General features: G+C 35.1%; 1 protein-coding gene across 5 annotated transcripts in view; it reads left to right on the top strand.

Annotated features, from left to right (window-relative positions):
• Zcwpw2 (zinc finger CW-type and PWWP domain containing 2) overlaps positions 1–19,794 on the top strand; it is a 185,621-nt gene that overhangs the window by 3,702 nt on the left and 162,125 nt on the right. For 4 of the 5 annotated variants that reach the window (XM_087181435.1, XM_087181436.1, XM_087181434.1 and 1 more), the window contains exon 1: positions 3,858–10,130. The exons of the other annotated variant lie outside the window; for it this stretch is intronic. The gene's annotated coding sequence lies outside the window, so the exon portion shown is untranslated. Of the gene's footprint in view, positions 1–3,857; positions 10,131–19,794 lie in introns of those variants that run through there. 5 annotated transcript variants of the gene reach the window in all.

The following is a 19,794-nucleotide window of genomic DNA, read 5'->3' as shown; positions in this document are numbered from 1 at the left end:
GTTATTTGTTTTTGTATCCGACACATTCTTTATACTCATTTCAAAATGATCTTTTAAACAAATGTCATCATTATGCTTCTTTTAAGTTCCTAACATGATTCCTTAGCATGTTTTAAAAGACTTTAATCTAGCTGAGCCTATTTCTCCAGTAGTTTCTGTAAGTGCTTCCACTCAAGCATTGAAATTGGATATTTATACTCACTTTTATAAGGGTTTGGTTTGTATGTGTGTATATGTGTATTTTGTTAGTGAGGGTATGAGTGTTTGTGTGGGTTTTTGGGGGGGCGGGGCAAGGTCTCACTGTGTTACTCAGGCTCACATCTTCATTCCCGGGCTCAGTGATCCTGTGATCCTCCTGCCTCAGCTTCCTGAGTGCTGGCAGTACAGGTAGATAGTCATACAAATGTTCCTGATATTTTTACAATATGTAGTTTGTCAGATTTTCACTGATATTTAAAAAAAATTAAAAGTTTTCAGAATTGTAGGACCACAGAAAAATTCTCAGGCACCAGTTTGAAAATTATGGATTAATCGCCACATATTTGTTTTAAATGAAAACAAATATATTTTCAACAAGATCCTATAATTCTAGGTAAAGAATATCATTAGAATACATAGAATTGTAATATCTGTTACTTGACTCATAACTTTTTGAGTGTGTACCATTAAAGGGTCATCACTATTTAAACATCAAGAATTGCATAATGGAATTTAAAGCTAACCATTTCCTTTGTGCTTGAACTAGAAAGGGTTTTCTCTAAAATTTATTCAGAACTCTCAATTTGTTTTGAAATCTTCATAATGAATTCTGTTGATACCTGAATAGTATGGTCACATATTGCACAAAGAATTCTTACCTTATTCCATCTTCCACTGATCCTTTTTATTAATCCAAATTTTCAGTTTGAAAAATTGGTATATTTTGTTTTCTTGATGAAACAGGTTGTTTTTATTAACACAAAGGTGATAAATGAGATAATATTTTCAAATATTGTACAGATAATGAAGTCAAAAGATCAGGGAAAAGAAAAGTATTATTGCCTGGAAATACTTAACTGTACATTGGGAAAGTCTTTGCTATGTTGACTATGCTGAGGTGATTGTTCAAAACTGAGTAAAACAGTTTTAGAATCCAGAGTATCTCTGTATTATTTTTTAGTTTCAGAGAGATGAAAATGTAAATTGACCAATCTATAGTTGAAATCTCCTTGTTTTATTTAAAGAACTTATTAACAGAAATGATTTAGAATTATCTGTCATATTTACAGTCATGACAAATGTGATTATTTTTATGACAGTATTTTGTTTTTTAAGTTTGAACATTTTTGTTTTCTCTTTTGGTTAATTTTTCTTCCCTCTCCTTCACTCCCCTCCCCTCTCTTTTAGAACAAAGAAAAATATTTTTTCTTTGTAAATTATCCAGTCTATAGTAGTCTATTAAAACAACAGAAAACAAACTAATATAATATAAATACTCAAAATAATAGAAATAAGGGACTAAAAAAAGATATTTATATGCCTATGTTCACAGAAGGATTATTCATCATAGCAAAAAGGTGAGAATAATAAAAATTTGCACCAACAGATAAATGGATAAAAAAACAAGCAAATCTATACAATGGAATACTACTCAGTATTTTGAAAGAAATTCTGACATACTACAACATGGAAACACTATAAAAACATAATGCTAAGTAAAATAAGCCAGTTAGAAAAAGACAAATACTGTATGGATCCACATATGAACACATACAATACTCAAAATTTGTAGGTTACAAGGAGGGACTTAGTAATTTAATTGGTATAGTTTTAGCTGGCAAAGATGGACAATGTTTTGGAGATGGTTTGGGATGATAACTCACAACAAAACGAGTATATTTAGTGCCACTGAATGTACACTTGATCACTAAAATGATAAATTTTGTTATATACTACCACAATAAATTAACAGACTTGATCTAATTAATACATTTGACTCCCAGAATCTGCAAAATATAAATTTTGTACCTTAAACCTTTTCAGAGAATTACAGTACACTAGGTCACAAAACAAGTAACAAAGATGGCAAAGTTTTTGGAATCTTAAGTGGTTGGAATTAAACTAGACAACAATGATCAGTAAAAAGAAAATCTGTGTATTTGGATATTAAGAAAGAAGCCAAAAGAATGCATTAACCCGATAACCATTTGTAACAAAAATGAAAGAGTATTTTGAACTGAGTAATAAAATATGACAAAAAATATGACACAACTAATGTGCCATGAACTTGGAGGAAAAAATATAGTTTGTGTATTGCAGAATATTGAATATCAATGATCAAAGTATCCATGTGAAGAAGGTACAAAAATAACACATAAAATACAATGAGAGAATGGAGGAAACAACAAAGATGAGAAATTGATGAAATGAAAATAAATGTTGGAATAGAATAGAGAAAATTTAAAAGAGATGAACCTTTTAAAAAATGAATAAAATTATTATCAATAATCAGTGGTAAGACCTACAAAGAAATAATGAATACCAAAATAACCAATATTAGATCCCAAAGTATTAAAATTATAAGCAATGTTGTACAAGTAAACTTGAGAATTTAGATATGGAGAAATTCTTTGTGAAGCACAATTTATCAGAAAAATGCAAGAAGAAAGAGAATTTGGATAGTGTAATAATATATATGAAAAAAATAAACCCTTAACTAAAAACACACCTACAGTGAGAACTATATGCACGGATGAACTCCATATTGAAATCTATATTTAAGGAAGGAACTATAAAATAATTATTCTAATTATTCCAGAAAACAGAAATATAAGAAATAAAAAGGATACTTTAATATTTAAATTCAATCATTTCAATATACCACAACCATAATAAAAGAAAAAACTACTAGACTGGATATATCATGAAAGGTCATTTAATACAAAAAATAGACATCTATTTGTGAATAAAAACTATCGAACTAAGAATAGAAATGCCTTCGTTTTAGAGATTGCTAAAAACATTACAGAAATGTGTAAAAGTGAAATGTTGATTGTTTTCCTAAGTGAGTTAAGCATATATAGCTAGAATTTTTTCAATTTAGCAGAATTGGTAGATTTTAACAGTCAAAATTAAAAAATATTTTTCTACATCTGTATAACAACCAAAATGAAAATTTTAAATGTGTTTTATAGTAGTGCATAAAAAAATGAATCAAATGCTCAGTAGTACATCTATCCAGAAAAAATGTAAAACATTATTGAGAAAAAATTAAGGATTTAGACAAGATGTAAACCATATATATAAATTGGAAAATTCAGTATTGTAAAGATGTCATTTGTCCTGGAATTTTTCAATAGAATAAGTCAATACTAAACAAAACTCTCAGTTTTTTTTCTTCTCATGGAACTTGAACTATTGCTTAAAAATTTTATGCAGAAATGCCAAGGGCCAGATTTCAAAGTAGTTTCTAAGAAAAATAAAAAGACATGGCATTACTGTGTTGGTTAATAAATTATATTGTATTATAAAGCTATAGCAATTTTAGTAGTGTCCTCTTGGTAGGATAAACAATCATTACAACAAAATAAATCCAGAAATTAGATTCTCAAAAGTGTATAGACACTTTGGAACCGGGGATTTAGCTCAGTGGTTTCGCTGCCTGCTGTGCAAGCGCAAGGACCTGAGTTCAATCCCCAGTACCAAAAAAAAAAAAAAAAAAATGTATAGACACTTGACATAAAAGAAAAGTAGTTCAGGGAAATGAAGAAATAATGAACTTTAGAAAAAAACAGTTTTGGAACCAACTGATAATCATGTGGGGAAGAAAAAAGAAACTTCATTACCTTACACTATAAAGTAATGTCAAATGCACATAAAATTTAGAGTTAATTGTGATGTGAAAGCTTATATCTAGAAGATAATGTAGTAGAATGTCTTCATGAAATTATAGTTACAATTTGTTTTCTGAAGCACAGTCAGCATTAATAAACTGAAATTCTTGACAAATTTAAACCACATTAAAATTAAGAATTTCTGTGGATGAACGTCATCTAAGGCCCTGTCTTTCTTTTCTCATTGCTGAGACAAAATATCCAACACTCAAAGGAAGAAAGGTTTATTTGGCTCAGTTTGGAGAGATTTCAATTTATAGTTAGCTGGCTCCAAGGCAAAGTGGCATGGCAGAAGGGCATCATGGAGGAGAAACAGTTCAGGGCAGGCAGAAGGCACCAATTAGCAAATGACAAGAGATAAGGGGAAAGCAGTGACCCTCTTTCTGCCCCTTATATCTTATCCAGATTACTCACCCTTAGGGTGGGTAGCACTCATACCCAGAATAGAGCTTTAGTCCTAGCATTGCACCAATCCCAGCATCATAGCCTTGATCTTGGCAACACACACCCTTGTAGGGAAGAGGAAAGAGGATGTTACCAGAACCCCTGCATGAGTCCTGGTCTCCTGTGAGCCACTACAACACAAAGTGAATTTAAAGACAGGAAACAAGTCTTAGAGAAGAAGCTGAGCTTTGGTCCTGATCAGTGCTGCTCTGGGCAGCAAAGACAAAGGCACCCCAAGCTTGGCACTATTTATTGCATTCATAGGGAGTACCACATGTCTTGGAGGATGGTGGTATGCCTATCACCATGAGATCTTATGCTGATTAGGATCATAGGTTGATAGGAGTTTAAGTTGATTAGGAAGGTGAGATTTGCAAAACATTCTTACAAAAGTAGATGGGATGAGTTAAGCTGATAAGGGATTTGGCCCTCCCCATTTGAAACCTTTCTACTCAGTTCTCAGCGACCCAGGATGTCTGTCTTCTGCTGATGTAATCTTCCCTTGAACATCACAGCATCCCAGGACTATTGAGGCCTCAGACCTAATCATAATTTAATTGTGAAATGATTTTTCCCAAAAATTATGTAAAATGGATCCCAGTACACCCTAGATCCAGCCACCTCTGAAAAGCCCCACCTATGACCACATGAGGCTTTTGGGAAGATCTACATACAAGCCGTAACAGGCCCTGAGAGACATGTCCAGAATGTTCTACAGAATAGCAGTAGAATACAAATTTTTGTCAGTAGCACACAGAAATTCTCCAAGATAAATCACATATTGGATCACAAAACAAGGCTTAACAAATCTTAAAAGAGTAAAATCATACCAAGTATCTTTTCCTACCAAAATGGAAAGAAACTAGAAATCAATAGAAGGAAAACTGGAAAATTCATGCATGTGGAAATTAAATATCAAACTATGAAAACTAGTGGGTCAAACAAGAGATTGAAAAGCAAATTAATCGAGACAGAAAAAAACCCTAAAAATTATAGAATACAACAAAACCAGTAATAGGAGTATTTTATAGTGGTAAACTCTTACTAAAAAAGAGATCTCAAATGAATAGCCTGTCTTTACACCTCAAAAACAGAAAAAGACTACACTGAACTCATATTTAGCATTGTTCTGGAAAATTGCAGAAAGAAATGCACGGAGACACAGAATTCGGGTAAAATAATAAAAGTTTTACTTGCAAGCAGGCAGGACCACCAGAAACTGGTCTTTTATACTTTTGTTGTCATTATCTCATCCCTAGTGGTCTTTGTTAAGTAAATAAAGTTCCAATTTCTGCTTAATGGTTAAACACAGGTGGTTTCTGCCACTGATTACAGTCCTAAACACATGACAGTTATGGCACATATATCATAAGTTTGTTCAGGGATTGCCACTGTGTTCTTCAGAGCTAAGATGTTATCTATAGTGGAGCTACAGATCAAAGGAGCTATATAACCTTCACTTTAAACAACAGAAGCAACGGGCTAAGACAAGCATTTAAAGGGATACACTACCTATTTTGCTTCCACAACTACTTTAATAGCTAATCTACTAAACTTACTTTAAAACTTTTCTCTATCAGCGTGAGAAAAGATAAAACACCATAAATAAAACAGACATGAAAATTCATTTTAAAAGAGCAAAAAATTGACAAACATTTGAGTATATTAAAAACACAAAATTAGACATGAAACGGACATTTCACCTGATGGCATAGAAATAAAAAATATTTGAAGATGAAAATAAAAAATGATATGCCAACAAATTAGAAAATTTATAAAGTGGATAAATTACTTGGAATATGCAACCTACTAAGACTAACAAAGAAATAAAAAAATCTAAACAAACCAGTAACATGCAAGGAGAATATCAAATAATCAAAACCCCTTAACAAGAAAAGTGAGAACCAGATGGCTCCACTAGAAAAGTCTACCAAACATTTAAGAAGGAATTATAATCATTCTCATATTCTTAAAATTTGTTTTCTAAAGAAAAACGTCTAAATCCATTTTATGAAGCGAGCATTACCCTGATACTAAAGACAAACTAACATGCCACAAGGAAGAAGAACTTACTCCCAGGACTTTAAAATAAAAAGAAACATAAAGAAATGAAATGAGTCTAAGTCAATATTCTTGATGACCATAGATGCAAAAATCCTCAACAAAATGGAGAATTATCTTTTTAAACTCGCAAACAGAATTCAACAGTATGTTATATTCCTGTGATATAAGAAAGCTTCAAAACAACCAAATCAGTGTGATACACCACGTCATAATAATGAAGGATGTAGTATTTATATCCAGTGTAGTAGTACTCTGCTATAAAACATAAACATGTCATTTGCAGGAAAATTGATTCACTTGAGACCATAATATTAAGTGAAATAAATCAGATAACAAGCTTAAATATTGCATGGTTTCTTATATATGAAAAGCCAAAAAAATAAAGCACAAAATAAAAGAGAGTGGGTAGTAGGGACATAAATTTTGTTCCAGTGACAAGGAGATCAAGTGATAGAAGGGGGAAAATGGGATTTAAAAAAAAAAACAATTAAAATGTGTTATATGCATGTACCAACTCCCCACAAAAAAGTAATCATTATGTGATGCAAACATGTGCTAAGAGACTGAAAAAAATGATTGAAGGATAAAAATGGCAATCACTTCAACAGATGCAGGCAAAAACACTTAAGATTTAACATCTTTTCATAATACAGTGAACAAGTCTATAATAGAAGAAAAATACTTCAACATAATAAAGGCTGTATATGATAAGCCCACAGGTCACCTTATACCTGAAGTTGAAAATCTGAACTTTTCCTTTAAGATCAAGAACAAGGCAAGGATGCCTACTTTCACCACCTCTACTGAATGTACTATTGGAAATCCTAGTTAGAGCAAGTAGGCATAAATAAATAAATGAAAAGCATCTAAGCCAGACAGAATGAAGTAAAATGATTGCCATAGGTACCATGACCTTATATATAGAAAACCTTAAAAACTCCATGCATGAAACCTCTTTAAATTAACAAATGAAATCAAATGAAATGAAAATTTCCAAGATTCAAAGTTGTTTCTAACCCTAAGAGTCTGAGAAGGAATTATAATAATTCCATTTCAATACCTTCAAATGGAATAAAATCCTTAATCAACAATGGAAACAGAGGACTTGTATACTAAAAACTACAAAACTGCTGAAAGACATTGTAGGATACTGAAATAAATACAAAGATATCTGTTCATGGTTATCCTTACTACCTCCAAATTTTCATACTACTCAAAGTGATCATTACATTCAAGGAAATCCCTATCAAAATCCTATTGACTTTTTTGCATAAATAAAAGTTATAAAATTCATAGGAATATAAACTGACTAGCCAAAATAATCATTAAGAACAGGTGGAGTTTCTATCCTTGCCCGCTAGATAGACACTTGCACCAGGGGAGAACAGATACAAAGATGGGAGAGGTAGAGAAAGCCACATTTGGGAAGACAAAGGAGGAACTTGAGCAAAGTACAGTATTAGGAAGGTTTAGAAAGGGAAGCTGGACCACTACATCCTAAACCCCAGATCTGATGTAAAACCTATCTTGAAAAAGAATAAGGCAAAATGAGGGAGGAAGCTGGCATTTCAGAGATAGCCAGCCTGATGGAATAGGCTCCCAATTGTACCCTCTCCACTGGTAAGAGGAACATAGTGAGATATTCACAAACTAGGATATCAGAGAGACTAAAAGCCCATGAGTGGTATATGAAGAGACTTCCAGGCTCTTAGAGAATTTGAAAAAAATTCCATTCTGATTATGGACCCATATAAAAACACATAATACTGATGTCCAGGAGCTGTGTGAATGAGCAACAATTCTGAGTGACTAGACTCTGGGGAAAGAGGAGGCCAGATGGACCCAGATTGACTCACCCATTCCTTCTAAAACACTGGGGTTCTCATGCCCACAGGACACCCTGCACACTGCCCACCATCCACTCTTAGGCACCTTCATGGGAATCCCTCACCATCCCCTGCAGAGTGCTACTGAACACAGCAAGCCCTGGGGCTCCACCATGTTCATGAGTTACAGTGTTTTGGTTTTTATCTAGATGCCTGTCAAGACCCTTATGCTGTCATAGGCATGTCCTATAGAAGGTGATTAGATTAAAGAGGATTATAGCTGAATTGCTGTTAGGAGAAGGGGGGTGATCAGAAGAAGCAACTCTATGGAAGATAGCCCAGAACGGCTTATTTGTCTCCCCAGATCTGCCTACATGCTCTCTGTTTTCTGTCTGCCATGGCATGAGCAACTTTGTGTCATGCCATCTTGCCTTGGAGTCAGCTGACTATGGAATAAAACCACTAGAAAACAACCTAAAGCAAAGCTGGGCATGGTGGCCCATGGCTATAATCCCAGCACTCGGGAGGCTGAGGCAGAAGGATTTCCACAAGTTTAAGGCAAGCCTAGGCTACAGAAAGTGACACAAAGCAAACATCCTCCTTTAAATTTTGTTGGGTATTTTGTTCCAGCAAGAAGGAAAGTGACTAAGCTAGAGAGTGACTCACTGAAGAGAGTGACTAGAGAAGGACTAACATGATCAACAGAACAGAATTTAAGATACAGAAACAACCCCATACACATTCAGCCATTTGATCTTTGAGAAGGGTGCAAAAACATAGTTTGGAAAAAGACAGTCTCACAAATGGTGCTTTTACCCTTAAAATAAAATTAAAAATGAATATTTTAAAATAAAAAATGAATCAAATACCTAAATATAAAAGCAGAAAAACCAAGTCTGCTGGAAGATAGTGTAGGTAAAATTCTTGAAATCATAGGCACAGGGAAGGACTTTCTGGACAGAATCCCAATTGCATAAGAAATAAAAACATTTAACAAATGGGACTTTATCAAATCAAAAAGCTTTTGCACAAAAAAGGAAACCACTAACAGAATGAAGAAAAAAACCTAAAAAATGAAAAAAAAATTTTGCCAGCTACTGCTCACAGAGGAGTACAGTGGACCCTTGAGTTATGACTAGCTTCATTATGAACAGCTTGGGTTGTGACCAGAATATTAGTTTTAATTTATGACCAAAGTCTTGAGTTATGACCTGAATGCCGGTCTTTCCTGTGTGGAGTTAATTGACAAATCTTGAGCCAGTGTCTCTCTAGACACTGAGATCTCCCTGGAAGAAAGTGTGGCCTAAAATTATATAAGGTAGAGACTTTGGAGGCTGTGTAGAGGAGCCTGAGCCTTCAAATGACCCTGTGGTTCATGACATTGTCACTATAGCAGAGTCCATATGCTTGCAGGTAGACAGTGATGATGTTGAGGAACTGGTAGAGGAACAGTAAGAGGAATTGCCTACAGAGGAATTTCAGTAACTTCTGGCTGACCAACAGAGAATGGCAACTAAGGAGCTTTCTGAAGAGGAGGGCAAGTATCAACACTCAGTGCAGCAAAATTCTTCTGAAATAAAGGAAATTCTGAAAAAATGGACAGCTACAAACATTTGTAGAAAAGACTCACACAGAGAAAAGGCCAATCATTGCATTCACTTGCTTAATGACAATGTCATGTCATAATACAAAACAGTGTTAAAGAAAAGACAGAAACAGACAACCTTAGATCAATTTTTAGTTTTGAACAGGTTGAGACTTAGCCAGAAGCAAGTCCTAATCGGCTTCAAACTCTCCCAAGAAGAGAAAGGACACCAGAGAGCCAGATTCCTGATGTTCTTGTGGAAGGGGGCTCTCCTTCCACACAATAACCACCTTTCATTTTATCTTCCCTTCCTGCAAGCCAAAGATGTCAACTCGAATGGTGAGTAAAGTATGAAATTGTTGTTTCTGGTAAACTAGGCTTTGTAGCTTTCTGGTGAATACAGTAGGAAAATTATCAGTGTTTCTGGTAAATTACGCACATCATAGAACTCTTTTTTTATTTTGAAAAGGTTAGTTAAGGGATGTTTTGTGAGATTCAGATATGGGTATTTCAATTATTTCTTATGGGAAAAATAGTCTTGACTTACAACCAACTTGAGTTACAACAAGCCCATGTGAATGAATTGGGTTCATAAGGGTCAAATATAATCACTAGAATATGTAAAAGAACAAGAAAAATAAAGCCTCAGTTCCAATAAAAGATCCAATCTAACAATGGGTAAGAGAAATGAATAGATACTTCTTAAAAGAAGAAATACAAATGGCCAATTGGGACACGAAAAAATGTTTAACATGTTTGGCCATTAGAGAAATCCAAAATAAAACAATACTGAGATACTATTTTACCCCATAAAGAATGGTTACCAAGAACTCAATAAAACAAATGCTTGTGAGTTTTCAGGGTAAAAGAGAAAGCTCTTCTGTGTTGTTAATGGGACTATATAAATCAGTACAACCTGTAAAAAAAATCAGAGTGATAATTCCACAAAAATCTAAAAATAGAAATTTCATTTGACACAGCTATTCCCCTTCCAAGTATCTTCATCAATAACTTAAAAGACATCCTATTGTAATGATACATGCATACCCATATTTATAGCTCATAAAAGCTAATTTTTAGAAATGGTCTATATGTCTATCAATATATGAATGGATAGAAAATGTGATATATACATGCCATGAAAAAGATATCTGCAATGAAAAGGATAAATTTGCAGAAAAATGGATGCACCCTGAGGCCATAATATTATGTGAAATAAATCAGACACACAAGATTAAATATCACATGTTTTGCTGGCCCAGAGGAAGAGGCTTCTGGGCCGCCATCCATCCCACTGCTCCCAGCCCAGAGGTAGGGGCTTCTGAGCCACCATGCCACTGATCCTGGTCCAGAGGAAGGGGCTTCCTGGCCACCATCCCTCCTGCCACTCCCAGCCCAGAGGAAGGGGTTTCCAGGCCACCATCTGTCCCACTGCTCCAAGCCCAGAGGTAGGGGCTTCTGAGCTGCCATCCCACTGCTCCTGGTCCAGAGGAAGGGGCTTCCTGGCCACCATCCCTCCTGCCACTCCCAGCCCAGAGGAAGGGGTTTCCAGGCCGCCATCTGTCCCACTGCTCCAAGCCCAGAGGTAGGGGCTTCTGAGCTGCCATCCCACTGCTCCTGGTCCAGAGGAAGGGGCATCCCAGCCACCATCCCTCCCACTGCTCCTAGCCCAGAGGAAAGGGCTTTGGGGCCACCATCCATTCCGCCCCTCCCAGCCCAGAGGTAGGGGCTTCTGAGCCACCGTCCCACTGCTACTGGTCCAGAGGAAGGGGCTTCCCAGCCAACATCCCTCCTGCTACTCCCAGCCCAGAGGAAAGGGCTTTTGGGCTGCCTACTGTCCCACTGCTCCCAGCCCAGAGGAAGGGGCTTCCGGGCCAACATGCCTTCCACTGCTCCTAGCCCCTGTCTCACCTCTCCCAGCTCAGAAGAGGTGAGCTAGCCGGGTGCCAACAGCACCCCCCTAACCCCCGCAGTAGAAATGAGAAAACACATAAAAAAGTCTCAAAACCAGACTTCCAGATCACCTGCAGCAACCCCAAAGGGAAATGAGATGGAACACTCTGATACTCAGCCACCTGGACCCACTGAACTGGCAACAAAAGGGGATCTGGAAAACATGAAATCAGAAATAATTTCTCAGATGACAGGAGAAATTTTGCTCCTAGTGCAAGACATGATTAATAAATCTAGAGAGGAGCTGAGGAACATGATGGAATTCCAACATAGGAAACAAATGGAATCCATAAAACAGATTCAAATAGTTTTCCAGGAGATGAAAAACTCCACTGAAGGTCTACACAGCAGAATGAGCTAATGTGAGGACAGAATTTCAAATATAGAAGATAAGATTGCAATTAATGATGAGAAAAAGAAAAATTGCTTCAAAATTATAAGGGAACACAAGAAATCAATCCAGCACCTGCTAGACAACGCAAAGAAGAATAACATAAGACTGATTGGAGTCAATGAAGAAACAGGATAGAGTGCAGATGACATTAAAAAACTCTTCACAAAAGTAATGGCAGAAAACTTCTCAAGCAGGGGAAAAGAACTTGACATACAGATAAGTGAGGCATATAGGACTCCAAATAGCCTTCATCAAAAAAAATCTACACATAGGCATATAATTGTTAAGATTCCAGAAACTCAACAGAAGAACAAAGTTCTATAAGGAGTTAGAGAAAAGAAACAAATCACATACAAAGGAAAGCCCATCAGAATCACAGCAGACTTCTCAACACAAACCATCAAGGCAAGAAGACCTTGGAGTGACATATTCCAAGGCCTAAAAGAAAACAGCCTCCAACCCAGATTGATGTACCCTGCAGCACTAACTTTCAAAATTGATGAAGAAATAAGATACTTTCATGACAAAAAGCACCTTAGGAACTTCGTGAATACCAAACCAGCACTCCAAAACATTTTACACAATATCCTAGGAACAGACATTGAGGACCACAACCCCAGGAAGCAAAGCAGCATGAGCCCATCTGGTACGACATGAAATTAAATGTAAAGGGGGAGAACCCAACAAAAAGAAAAAGTCATGGCAATGACAAGTCAATATGTTTCAGTTATAACCATCAATGTTAATGGTCTCAATTCACCTATCAAAAGAAATAGACTGGCAGAATGGGTCAAGGAGCAAAATCCAACAATATGCTGCATACAAGAAACACACTTAATTCAAAAGGAAACTCATAGACTGAAAGTTAAAGGGTGGAAAACAATACTCCATGCAACAGGAACCCGAAAAAAAAACAGGAGTAGCTATCTTCTTTGCAGATCAAGTAGATTTCAAACCAGCACTGATTAAGAGAGATGAAGGACACTACATCCTTGTAAAGGGAACAATTCAAGAGGAAAAGATGACAATCATAAATATCTATGCACCAAACATTAGTGTGCCAAACTATGTAAAACAAATACTAATGGACATGAAAAGTCATATATGCTCTAATACAATTGTAGTGAGGGACCTCGACACCCCACTGTCACAAATAGATAGATCAACTAGACAAAAAATAAGTAATGAAATATTAGAACTCAATCAAACTCTTGTACAAATGAACTTAACAGATATTTACAGAGTCTTCCACCCCACAAAATCAGAATACACATTCTTCTCAGCTGCACATGGGACATTCTCAAAAATAGACCACATACTCATGCATAGAACACGTTTAAGTAAGTGCAAAGGAATTGAAGTTATCCCCTGTATATTATCAGACCACAGTGCGATGAAAATGGAGATCCATAGCAAAAGAAACTCAAAAACTTTCATAAACACATGGAAATTGAACAACACACTTCTGAATAACCAATGGGTCACAGAGGAAATTAAAGAAGAAATCAGACAGTTCCTTCAATTAAAGGTCAATGACGGTGCAACATATCGGAATCTATGGGACACAATGAAAGCAGTCTTATGAGGGAAATTCATAGCAGTGAATACACATATTAGGAAAACAGAGCAACCCCAATTAAACAACCTGATACTGAACCTCAAGTTTCTAGAAAAAGAAGAGCAAGACAACCCCAAAGCTCATACAAGGGAGGAAATTATAAAGATCAGAGGAGAAATCAATGCAATGGAGACTAAGAGAATGATACAAAAAAAATCAATGAAGCCAAGAGTTGGTTCTTTGAAAGAATAAACAAAATTGACAAACCCTTAGCCAACCTTATCAGAAAAAGGAAAGAAAAGGCCCAAATCCATGCAATTAAGAATGAAAAGGGTGAAATTACAACAGACCCAGCAGAAATCCAGAGCATCATTAATACCTACTTCCAGAACCTATACGTCAATAAGATGGAAAACACAGAAGAAATGGACAGATTCCTAGGTAAATTTGAATTACCAAAGTTGAACAAAAAAGACCTAAAAATTCTAAACAACCCAGTATCAACCAATGAATTTGAAAATGTAATTAAAAACTTATCAACTCTGAAAATCTTGGGCACTTATGGCATCACTGCTGAATTCTACAAGACATTTAGAGAGGAACTACTGCCACTGCTGTTTAAACTCTTCAATGAAATTGAAAGGGAAGCAATACTCCCAAATTCATTCCTGGAAGCAAGCATCACCTTGATCCCCAAAGCAGAAAATGACCCAACTGAAAAGGAGAACTATCGGCCAATCTCACTAATGAACATAGATGCGAAAATCCTTAATAAGATACTGGCAAACAGAATGCAGAAGATCATACACCCTGATCAAGTGGGATTCATCCCAGGGATGCAGGGATGGTTCAACATATGCAAATCAATCAATGTAATACACTATATCAATAGAGCCAAGGACAAAAACCATATGATTATCTCCATAGACACAGAAAAAGGATTTGACAAAATCCAACATGCATTTATGATAAAAACCCTACAAGAAATTGGAATAGATGGTCTCTACCTCAAACTGATAGAAGCCATCTATGAAAAACCAACAGCCAATATCATACTAAATGGTCAAAAACTGAAATCCTTCACACTAAAATCAGAAACAAGACAAGGACGTCCACTATCACCACTTCTGTTCAATATAGTTTTGGAAACATTAGCCACACTAATTAGACAAGAGAAAGAAATAAAAGGAATAAAGATAGGAAATGAAGAAGTCAAATTGTCATTATTTGCCGATGACATGATACTCTATATAGAAGACCCCAAGAACTCCACCAAAAGTCTTCTAGACTTAATAATCAAATTCATTCCAGTAGCTAGTTACAAGGTCAACACACGAAAATCAATAGCTTTCCTCTACACAAACACAGACTCACTGACAGAGAAATAGGGCAAACAATTCCTTTCACAATAGCCTCCAAAAAGCTAAAATACCTTGGAATTAACCTAATGAAAGAAAGACCTCTGCTCTGAAAGCTAGGGCACACTGGAAAGAGAGATTGAAGATGATATCAGAAAATGGACAGACATCCCCTGCTCCTGGGTAGGAAGGATTAATATAGTAAAAATGGCCATACTTCCAAAACTGCTATATAGATTTAATGTAATTCCATTTGAGATCCCAGCAGCATACTTCATGGACCTTGAGAAAACAATCCAAAAATTCATTTGGACCAAGAAGAGCCCCAGAATAGCAAAAGCAATTCTAGGTAACAGAGACATGGCAGGGGGTATCACAATCCCCAATCTGCAACTATACTGCAAAACTACTGTGATAAAAACAGCATGGTGCTTTCAAAGAAAAAGACCTGAAGACCAGTAGAACAGATTAGAAGATGCAGAAACAACACCAGACACACTCAGCCATCTCATCTTTGATAAAGGAGCCAAACACCCTCACTGGAGGAAAGATAGCCTCTTTAATAAATGGTGCTGGAAAAATTGGGTTTCAACTTGCCAAAGATTAAAACTAGACCTATATCTCTCGCCATGCACTAAACTAAAATCAAAATGGATTAAAGATCTAAATATTAAAATAGAAACTCTGAACCAGTTGGAACAGAGCTCAGGTAGAACTCTTGGAGACATTGGTGTAGGAAAAGATTTTATGAACAAAACCTCAGTTGCCCGTGAACTAGCACAAACAATCAACAAGTAGGATGTCTTCTTATTAAAAAGCTTCTCCACAGCAAGAGAAACCACCAGCAGTGTGAAGAGACAACCCACAGTGTGGGAAAAAATCTTCACCTGCTTTTCCTCAGATAAAGGTCTACTATCTTGAATCTATAACGAACTTAAAGAGATCAGACCTCCCAAATTTAAAGACCCAATCCAAAGATGGGCATCTGAAATGAACAGACGTTTCTCAGACAAGGAAGTAGAAATAGCAAATAAATACATGAAAAAATGTTCAATTTCACTGGTCATTCGAGAGATGCAAATGAAAACAACGCTGAGATTCCACCTCACTCTAGAAAGAATGGCTGCTATCATTAAAGCAACTGATAACAAATGCTGGCAGGGCTGTGGGGAAAGAGGATCCCTGCTCCACTGCTGGTGAGAGTGTAGATGGTGCAAGCACTGTGGAAATCAGTATGGAGATACCTCAAAGAACTGGGACTGAAAGTCCCATTTGACCCCACTATTCCATTGCTGGGGATCTTCTCCAAAGAATTAAACGAATCATACCACAGTGATATATGTGCACCCATGTTCATAGCAGCACAGTTTGTAATAGCTAAAACTTGGAAACAGCCCAAATGCCCATCAACTGGAGACTGGATAAAGAAAATGTGTTTTTTTTAAAATAAAATGGAGTACTACTCAGCCATAAAAAATGAGAAATTAGAGACACTTTTAGCTAAGTGGATGCACATTGAGGCGATACTCTTAAGTGAAATAAATAGGACACACATGTATAAATACCGAATAATTTCTCTGGTATGAGAAAGTGAAAGTGTAAATAAGGCTAAAAGTATAATAGGTAATGTGCAATAGGAAGAAAAGGGTCAAAGGGGAAGAATGTGGGAGGGGTAGGGGAAAGGATAGAAGGGGATGGAATTAGTATGGGAAAATGGAAAAATAGGAACAAAATCTTTGTAAATAGGGAGGAATGGAGGGGTTGAAGGGAGGGCTGGGCAAGGGTGAAAAATAAGAACCAAATGAGATTATATAAAGGTGCAAATTTGCAATGATGAATGTCATTATATTGTATACCTAAAATGTACCAATGATTAGAATGAATAATTGATAATGCAAAATAGGAAGAAAAGGTCCAAAGGGGTAGGGGTAGTGGGAGGGGCATGGGAAAGGAAAGAAGAGAAAGGAAAAATGCTGAGAAATGGAAAAAATGGAAATAAAGTCTTTGTAAACAGAGAAGGGTAGAGGGGGTGAAGGGAGTGCTAGGAATGGGGAAAAAATAAGAACCAAGATGCATCATGTAAAGGTACAATTCCCAATGAGAAATGTAATTGTGTTGTATACCTAAAATGTACCAATAAAAGAATTTAATAAATATCCCATTTTTTTCTTATGTGAGAAACAAAATATAAATAAAGAGCAAAATAAAAGATAATATTGTGTTTAAGTATAAAAATTTATTACAGTAGAAAACATGTTACCATTACCCCTGGAAGATTTCTAGAACTGCTTCAGAAACTGGAAAGAAAATGGGACAAATGTGTTTCTAGTGAGGGGGAGCATTTTGTGGGGATTAAGGGCAGTGTGCTTTTACTGTAATAATTTTTTATATTTAAACATTCACCATATATTTTGATCATACCTGCATACTTAACCAATTTTCATAAGGTCAAAGCAAGCAAATTAAATATTTATAAATCACAATAATGATTAATTTGGGGGAGAAAAAGGAAGTTAAACTTTTCGTAAAGATAAATTTTAAAATTTAAGGGTTTTTTACCCTTACAATTATTGTTCATCTGCTATGACTCATTTACTTTTTTAAAAAGTGACTAATGAAAAATCATTAATTCCTTATCCTATGGCATTGTTAGGCCTTAAACCAGGTTTTTAAACAACTGTATTTCAGATTTTTTTCATCATTATCTTAATGTATGATTTTGTTCTTCTTTTTCTTGATTTATCAACTCAGTGCAATATCTGTTAATTACTTACTATGTGTTTGTATGTGTCACAACATACAAATGTTGTATTTCCATGAGTGAAGAAATTAATCGGCAGAAATTTTTCATCCAAATTTGTCAATTACAGCTCAATTTTTATATTTGCATTTTTTTGCATCTTTTTACCTGTATTCATTCCCACATATACTGTTCTTTACAGTGCCAAGTGATCTGTTTAGAAAATGTTTTTGATTTTTCACCCAATATTGTGAACTCTGTGGCTAAAATATATTTCAAGTATCAAGTCCTGTATACCAACAATTCTTCAAAATCAGGCTACATTTATTTTAGTAATATTTGAATGGTAACTTTGATATATATCTTTTTTGTTTTGCCTGAAGCTTTGCCTCCTGTTTTTTCTTCCTGAATGAGACTTATCAGTTCCTCTCCAAGCCACTGTCCTCCAGACTCCATACACTTTACCCTAGAAAGCTGAGCTGCTGGCACTCACTGCTCCACCATCTTGTTCCCAACCCTGCTATTCTTATCTTTTCAGGTTTACTTTACAAATTTAAATGTGATACATTGAAGAAGCATTGTATCAATTTTGTATTATGCAATTTAAAACAACTTCTATTTTAGTATTCTCATTTTAACACTCTTTGACAATAGATTCCTTATTATTTGTGTAGATATCCTTCAAATCATTATGCACTTCTTAGAATTTAAGAGTAGGAAAGTAATTACTTTCTTATTAAGATAATGACATTTATTTCTGAAAGAAAATAAATGACAATTTGAAAAGTTTTAATTAAAATGAGAAGCTTGTTTTGTGTCTTGCAGTTTATAGGAAGTGGCTGACAATTTTGTTTGGTTTTGTATCATGCCACTTTGCTGAATTTGTTTGTCAGATCTAAAGTCTTCTATTGGGAGTGATTAGAGTATTGCAAGTATAGGAAAATATTTGCAAATAGGGATAATTTAATTTCTTTCCTATCACTTTGATTTATCTTGCTTGCCTATTTTTTCTGGCTAATATTTAAGTGTTAGACAAGAATAGTGAGAGTTGACATTCTTGTCTTGTTCCTGATTTTAGACAAAATGCTTTCAGTTTTTCTCTATTCAGTATGTTGGATAAGGTTTTGTTGTGCACAACTTTATTATGCTGAGCTAAGAAACTAGGTAAGAGATCCTTAGTTTCCTCAGGCATTTTATCATGAAAGGATGTTGAATTTTGCTGAAATTTTTTTCAGCAGCAATTTAAATGATCAGGTGAATTTTATCCGTAATTCTATTTATGTGATATATTATGTATATTTATTTGCATATATTCAACCATTCTTGCATCCTTGGAATGAAACCAAACTGATCATAATATAAGATCTTTTTAAATGTTATTAAATTTACATTGCAAATATTTTATTGAGGATTTTTGCATTTATGTTCAAGGATATTGTTCTATATTTTTTATTTTGTTTTTGTTGTGTCTTTATTCAGTTTTGGTATCAGGTTGATGCTAGTTCCAATGAAAGAACCTGGAAGTGTCTTTTCTATGTCTTTTTTATTTGTCTTAACTTTTAAAATCTTTTGCATTTTAATGTAACCCAAGTAAATATTCATAAAAAATATAAAAAACACTGTTCTTACTTTTATGAGAAAATAAAACAAAATTTCATAACAAAATAATTAGATAACAATAGCTAAAATACCATGTATCAATGATCTTTAAAAAATGGCCAAAATGTTACTCAGAGTAAAAATCACAGACGAACAAACAAACAAACAAAAAAAACCTCTCTCTTACAAAAAAGAAATAAATGAATAAAAGAACAAGACATTGCACTGAACAAAACTAACCTGTTTCATGGAATGGTTAAAGTAGTATTGATGATCATTCTTTTCAAAAGGTCTGGTAAAATTCAGTAGTGAATCTGTCCAGTCATTGGTTTTTCTTTCATGAAATAATTTTTTATTGTGACTTTAGTCTCACTGTTTATTATTTTTCTGTTTTGATTTTT

This window comes from Heterocephalus glaber, unplaced genomic scaffold (assembly GCF_053883595.1).
Source record: "Heterocephalus glaber isolate CG9 unplaced genomic scaffold, H.glaber_assembly_v1.0 deba00001472, whole genome shotgun sequence".
Lineage (NCBI taxonomy): Eukaryota > Metazoa > Chordata > Mammalia > Rodentia > Bathyergidae > Heterocephalus > Heterocephalus glaber.
The sequence above is the reverse complement of the archived record's forward strand: the minus strand, read 5'-3'. Positions and strand labels throughout refer to the sequence as shown.